The sequence below is a fragment of the Priapulus caudatus genome, unplaced genomic scaffold, assembly GCF_000485595.1.
Source record: "Priapulus caudatus unplaced genomic scaffold, Priapulus_caudatus-5.0.1 Scaffold544, whole genome shotgun sequence".
Taxonomy (NCBI): domain Eukaryota; kingdom Metazoa; phylum Priapulida; class Priapulimorpha; order Priapulimorphida; family Priapulidae; genus Priapulus; species Priapulus caudatus.
The window spans coordinates 56,907-63,701 of NW_014577605.1; positions in this window are offsets into that span (position 1 = coordinate 56,907).

The following is a 6,795-nucleotide window of genomic DNA, read 5'->3' on the forward strand; positions in this document are numbered from 1 at the left end:
GGTGGTGGAGGAGGAAGAGGGGGAGGGGTGGCGGAGGAGGAGGGGAGAATGTGATGAGGCAGGGAGGGAGGGGGTCGAAGTGGTAAGTGAGTGAGTGAGAAATCCCTTCCTCCCCCCTCCCCCCCGATCCCTCCTCCCTCTCTCACTCACTTACCACCTCGACCCTCCCCCTCCTGAGAGGGAGGGACGTTCGTTCGTGGCCGTCCATCGCCATCACTTCCCTGGCGTGTGGGATTTGTCCGCTTACAATATATTGTGCATTCTGCGGGCGGCCGGTGAGCACAAGACGCCTCGATCGCTTCGTTCGTTCGGTCGTTCGTTCGTTCGTTCGTTCGTTTGTTCGTTCGTTCGTTCGTTTGTTCGTTCGTTCGGTCGGTCGTTCGTTCGTTCGTTCGTTCGTTCGTTCGTTCGTTCGGTCGGTCGTTCGTTTGTTCATTCGTTACTGTCCCTACGTTACCCCCCCCCCCCCCTTTCGTCTGCCGCCTATGCGACCCAGCGCGCGGCCAGCTACGTTCATACTGCTACAAGATATATCTGACGATATATAGATTTTGTTTTATGGTTGATTTTATCACATATAACATTCACAGTTCGTTCGTTCGTTCGTTCGTTCGTTCGTTCGTTCGTTCGGCGGGTAACGTGTAGGGGCAGTGCGGGTAACGTAGGGGCAGTGCGGGTAACGTAGGGACAGTGCGGGTAACGTAGGGACAGTGCGGGTAACGTAGGGACAGTGCGGGTAACGTAGGGACAGTGCGGGTAACGTAGGGGCAGTGCGGGTAATGTAGGGGCAGTGCGGGTAACGTAGGGGCAGTGCGGGTAACGTAGGGACAGACACACACATATCACTATAAACACCCGTGTAAACTTCTATATTATAAGAGAGAAGAGGCCGATGTTCTGACGCGGTAATCTTCGCTGCGGTGAGCATCAAGCCCACGCCACCGATCTCAGTGTATAGCCCGTGTGTCGGACACCAACATATAGGCTTACCCATGTTGTTAAATCCACCCATATTTGTAGATATAATGACGATAAATAGGCCTTAATACGGGCGATAATTTTAGCAGTGGGGTGATGTCAGAAAAGTAGAATAGCCGAATTCCCGCGAAAGTTGCCATCTAGCGGACAAAAGCCCAAACTTTGTTAATACCTGGTTAACCCTTTGCTACATGCTTAACTATGCCAAATTTATTCATTTTTTATTATGCACTCAGTTGTCAGTTGAGTCTCAAAAGCAGCACAACACACACCTTTAGTGGTTCATATTCGTTCATTTGCATTTTTTAAATTGCAATTTGTCTGTGTATATATTTGGATATAATGTATAACATGGTATAAAGATTTAAGTTTGTTAAAATCAGGTGCTATTTATCTTTTTGATGATGTCATCTATGGTGACTTCACTGGTGCAGATCTCTGCCAAATTGACCAACTAATTTGGTTAAAATGAGATGATATCCATACGTTTGGAGAAATCTTTCCTCATTATTTTACGATGAAAGTGACCCTGAACTGAGACCGTGCTATATTGACGGGTTTACTTTATTGACCTATGTATTTAGTTTACTTTAGTTTTCATGTATTAAAGCGAATATTTTTGACTTAAAGCGAATCCCAATGATAAGAGAGACATGTGACAGATGTCACCAATTGTGTATTTAAAAGGAGAGACGAGGCTTGTAAAGCCAGAGAGCCATATATTCATAATAACTTGGCGCAATTTCATAACAATGTTGTATATTCAGAAGCTTTGACTACACAGAATCATGGAATCGTTCGAACTGTTTTTGTCAGTATATTGCTTATTGTTTGTTTTTCTGTTACAAATCTATCCTTAGAATTAAGTAAAAATAGTTATAAAAAGGTAACTCGAGCCACCCGCTACCCTAGAGTGTCGGCTGACAATTAGCCTTGCGTGTATACCATGCTGGTGGGAGAGTGATTACTGTCTTCTATCCATCCCGGAATCTCTACCCGTAGATTGAGTCCGTGTGGCTGGATAGCGTTTAGATTGTGAATCCAGTACGCTTCTCTTTCATTTCTGATGGAGATCGTATGGGTGAAGGGGGGGGGGTGAAAATATTTTAGAATTAAGTAAGTATATGTGGCTGAATTTGCTTAAAAGTTGATCCTAAACGTTTTTCCCCGAGCAACGCCGGGTACCAGGCTAGTAATTCACTAAAGTTGAACGTAACTACACTATACCAACCGCAGCGCCACACCTCGGCGAAATTCTCCCCGTTCGACGTAATAATAGCAGCGGCAAAGGGAAATCGACAGCAAATGAAAAATGACTTTGTGCCATTCGGTGATTGGCCATCGATCTTTTTCACTCTCGCTCCGTCACGCCTACATGACAATTGCATGTAATCTCACCTTAATAGCTATGTCTCCCTCGAGGACGATGCCGATGATAGCTGGCCATGAGAACTTTCACTGCTTGGCAGAGAGCGATAGCGACAGGAGACGCTAGTTGGTGGTGGCGGGATTCTATAGAGTGCTACGCACTAATGTATGCGTCGGCCAACAACGGATGTCTCCGCGGAGAAATTGGCATGGCATACTAAACACAGTTTCAGCGCCTTTCTTGTAAAAATGAGAAAATGGTGATTGGCTAGGCGGGAATGTGGTGGTGCGCTTTGTGTGAATGCAAATGCTGTGGAAGTGGGACTCGAGTCGGATAGCGTGTGATTTGAGATTTGATATATCGCGGCCATATATAAATGCCAGCGCCTGTCGTCGCTTACTCTCTTACTCTCTTACACGCGTTGTAACTAATATCGTCTCATATTAGATGAGAGAGAGGAGAGAAGAGAGAGAGGAGAGATAGAAGAGAGAGAGACGAGAGAGAGAAGAGAGAGCGCAGAGAGAGCAGAGAGAGAGAGCGAGAGAGAGAGAAGAGTGTGTGTGTGTGTGTGTTGTGTGTGTGTGTGTGTGTTGTGTGTGTGTGTGTCGTGTGTGTGTGTACACGCCGTCGGTGTAAGGGGGGCCGGGGGGGTACACGCGTCGGTGTGGCGGGGGGGGGCACGATGCGTCGGTGGCAGGGGGGCACGTGCGTCGGTGGTATGGGGGACACGTCGCGTCTGGGGTAGGGGGGGGGGGCTGTACATCGCGTCGTGTAGAGGGGCGTACCAGCGTCGGTGTAGGGAGCGCACGCCTGCGTCGGTGGTCGCGGGGGGCGGGGGGAAGGGGGTATGCAGGCGTCGGTAGTGGTGGGGGGCGGTACACGGCGTTGGTGTAGAAGGCACGTGCGGTCGGTGTTGGGGGAGGGGTACACGCGTCCGTGTAGGGGTACACCGCGTCCGATCGTTTAGGGGGGATACACGCGCGTGCGGTGTAGCGGGGATACACCGCGGCGCGTCCGGGTGGTAGGGGGGTACAACGCCGTCGGGCTATAACAGGGGCCGGGGGGTACAGCGCGTCGGGTGTAGGGGGGGTACAACGCGTACGTGTAGGGGCGCCCACGCGCGTTGGTCCGTACCGGCGGGCGCACGTGCAAATATTGTTGCGGTGTAGCGGCGTGAAGGGTGTACAGCGCGTCCGGTGCTAAGGGGACCTACACACGCGTCGGTGTACGGGGGTAGCCAACAGCGATCGGTGGTAGGCGGAGAGGTACAACCGCGTCGATGTAGGGGGGTACACGCGTCGAGTGTAGGGGGCAGGCGGGTAGCAAGCGTCGGTGTGAAGGGGGAGGGGTACACGCGTCCGTGTGGGGGGGGGGTAGGCACGCCGTACCGGTGTAGCAGGGAGGGGGCTAACTGCGCGTCCGGTGTAGAGGTAGCACACCGCGTCGGTGTAGCGGGGGGGGGTCACGGCGTCGTGTAAGGGGGCCGTCGTGCGGTTGTAGGCGGGGGAGGGGTACTCCGCGTCGGTGTACCGTAGCGGGGGGGTAAACGCGTCGATGTAGGGGGGGGGGGTCACGCGCGATCGGTGTACCGGGGGCAGCGGGGTAGCACCGCGTCGGTTGTTAGAGGGGGTGACACCGCGGTCGGTGCGAGGGGAGCACGTACGTCGATGTAGGGGCAGGCACGTTTGCGTGGTGTAGGGGGCGTCACGCTCGTCAGTGTAGGGGGAAGTACACGGGCGTCGCGTGTAGGGGGCACGTCGTCGTGTAGGGGTGGGGGGGGGCTACACATACGCACCACCACCACCACAGCACTACACCACCATCACCACCACACCCACCCCACCAACCACCGCTCCGCACCAGCCACCACCGCCTACACCGCACGCGCACCGCATCACCTACCACCACCACCGACCATCACCACAGGCAAGGCACACCACCACCACCACCGGGGAGGCAGCACAAGCAGCAGCAGCAGCAACAGCCACCATTCACTACCACCAACCATGGCCACGCCGGCAGGGCGCTGGCCACCACCCACCGACCACCGCTGCCGGCCACACTGACCACCACCGGCACCGCCACGCCACCGCCGACCTACCACCCTCAGCACCAGACCATCACCACCCGACTAGCCACCACCCCAGCAGCAGCAGCAGCAGCACACACCACCACCGATTTTACCAGCAACCGCACCCCAAAGGCCCGCCCGCGTCGCCGGGTCGGCGCCACCCCCACCACCAGCGCCACGCGCCAGCACCACCACCACCACGCACCACTCACCACCCACACCGACCCCACCGCCACACCCACTCACACCAACAACGCAGCACACAACCAGCACCACCCACCACCACACCACCACTCCACCGAGGACGCAGCCCATCCCCCACCGCCACTACACCGACACCACCGACCAGCACACCGCCCCCGCCACGCACCACGCACCAGCAAAGAGCCACCACACCCCAACCGGCCACCACCGCACCGACCCAGGCAAGCACCAGCGACCACACCACCACCACCGCCCTAGCCGCCGCCCCGACCCGGCCAGCAAACAAAGCTTGCGAGTGAGGGGAGTGAGGGGAGGTGAAAGTCAAGATAAATCAGCCGAGAGTGGCAGGGAAGGAGAAGGGGAGGCAAGGAGACCAGAAAAGGGGAATAGTCAGGGGAGAGGCTATCGCACTCGTAAGAGCCCGAAATGCTGCAAATTATAAAAGACATTTTTAAGGGTCAATCTGGGTTCCATATGTTTCGGCTGCCACTAAGAAGAGTTTTTTGAGGAGGCCCAAGAAAATTTGACCGCGCGGGCAAACAGCCCCCCTCCCTCCCCCTATGGGCCCGGTAAGGGACCCGAAACTGTTTTTTGGGCCAATACTCTTTACCTTTCTTGGTCGAATTTGCGCAAGTTAGAGTCGATTTGGGGGTCTTAACATCAACGAATAGATTGGGCGTGCTTTGGAATTTAAATGGCTGTCATAGGTCACAGCGTGAATACTCGTTCCTTCGGGAGTCACCTGCGCCGGGCCGAAATGGTTTTCACAAATCTGCGCTATTTTCTCCAAAAAAGTAGAGTCAATTTGGTTTTGAAGTGCAAAGAATTTATTAAGATACACATGAACACTTTCAGACCCCTGGAAATTCCGGATACACGTAGTCAAATCGTGATCAGACTGACAGTCTGCAATACGTCGCTTCGGTCACATTTGTTACTACACAGCCGACACTGATGCATATCATCTGTACATGCTTCAATTAAGAGATTTTTGGCACTCTTCTGGTGCATGGGTGCAGAAAGAAAGAACACATGAATTGTCTTAGGCGGCATGTTGCATGACTGGCACTTGAGTGTTCGGCAGGCACAAAATGCTCAGTCCCAAGATTCGAGGTTTTGTTTTGCTGCGTCCCGGGTCATTGAATGTGGAGTTGGTTCTGTAGAGGTTTCGCAGATCGCCACCTCGGAAGAAGGCGGGCTGGGGATTTGAGTGAGGATGTTACTAACCCCATAATGGATAAGGAATGCATTCTCTAAGATAGCCTGGCATCCAAGCACAAGAACACAACAACAAGAAATATCAAATCAAACGGCTGGGTACATTGATCTCGTAAATTGCGAAGGAGAAGCCTGATGTGCGGGTGGGATGGGACGGTAAGGAAAGAATATCTTCGTAAGCCTTGCACTCTGTGCCAGAAATTCCGAATATTTGTCTGGCAATAGAGGGGCTCCCCATAGGCTCAAGGTACAAGGAGATCACCCCTTCCTTTATCCCCAAGTTTATATCAGACTGTCAAAAAGGTTTAACAGATAAAATTCTATCAATCCCTGTACCCTCAGAATTGTTTGGAAGACTGAATTCGTCCTATAGATCTTCCCGCAGAGGTCATTGTCGATGATGCGGAAGGGTTGTTCACAATTGGAGTGGCAACAGTCTGGACGAGTTTCGGTGATGCATTAGACTTCGTCTATGGAAGTGAAGATGGTTATCAAATCACACGGTAAAAAGCACAAAGAACATGCTGAAGCTGTCACCAAGCCAGTGGCCCAGATGAATGTACGATCTTGAGAACCTGCATCAAGGTGCCAGCAACTGTGTTCAAAACAAATTTTAAGAGCATGGCTTGCAAGAACGCCGTGAATCGGAGACAAAGAAACTTGTCGAGGGGGAGATATACGCGAATTAGCTGAGTGCTTCATCAACAGAGGATGGAAACCCTTATCCACCAGTTCAAAGTCACAGATTCTTGGCATGACTCACGAAACGGTAGTTACAATCAAGTCGCAAGCGCAGGCTAACAGTCCTTCACAGAGGGGTCAACTTTTAATGACATTTGTCTACCAGGGTCCTGCAGAGGCATTGAGAACCACTGCTCACAGCCGAGACCCACGACCCCTGGGCGCCGTCTCGAATGCGATATTGTTAGCAGACCCAGTATACCCCGTTAAGCTC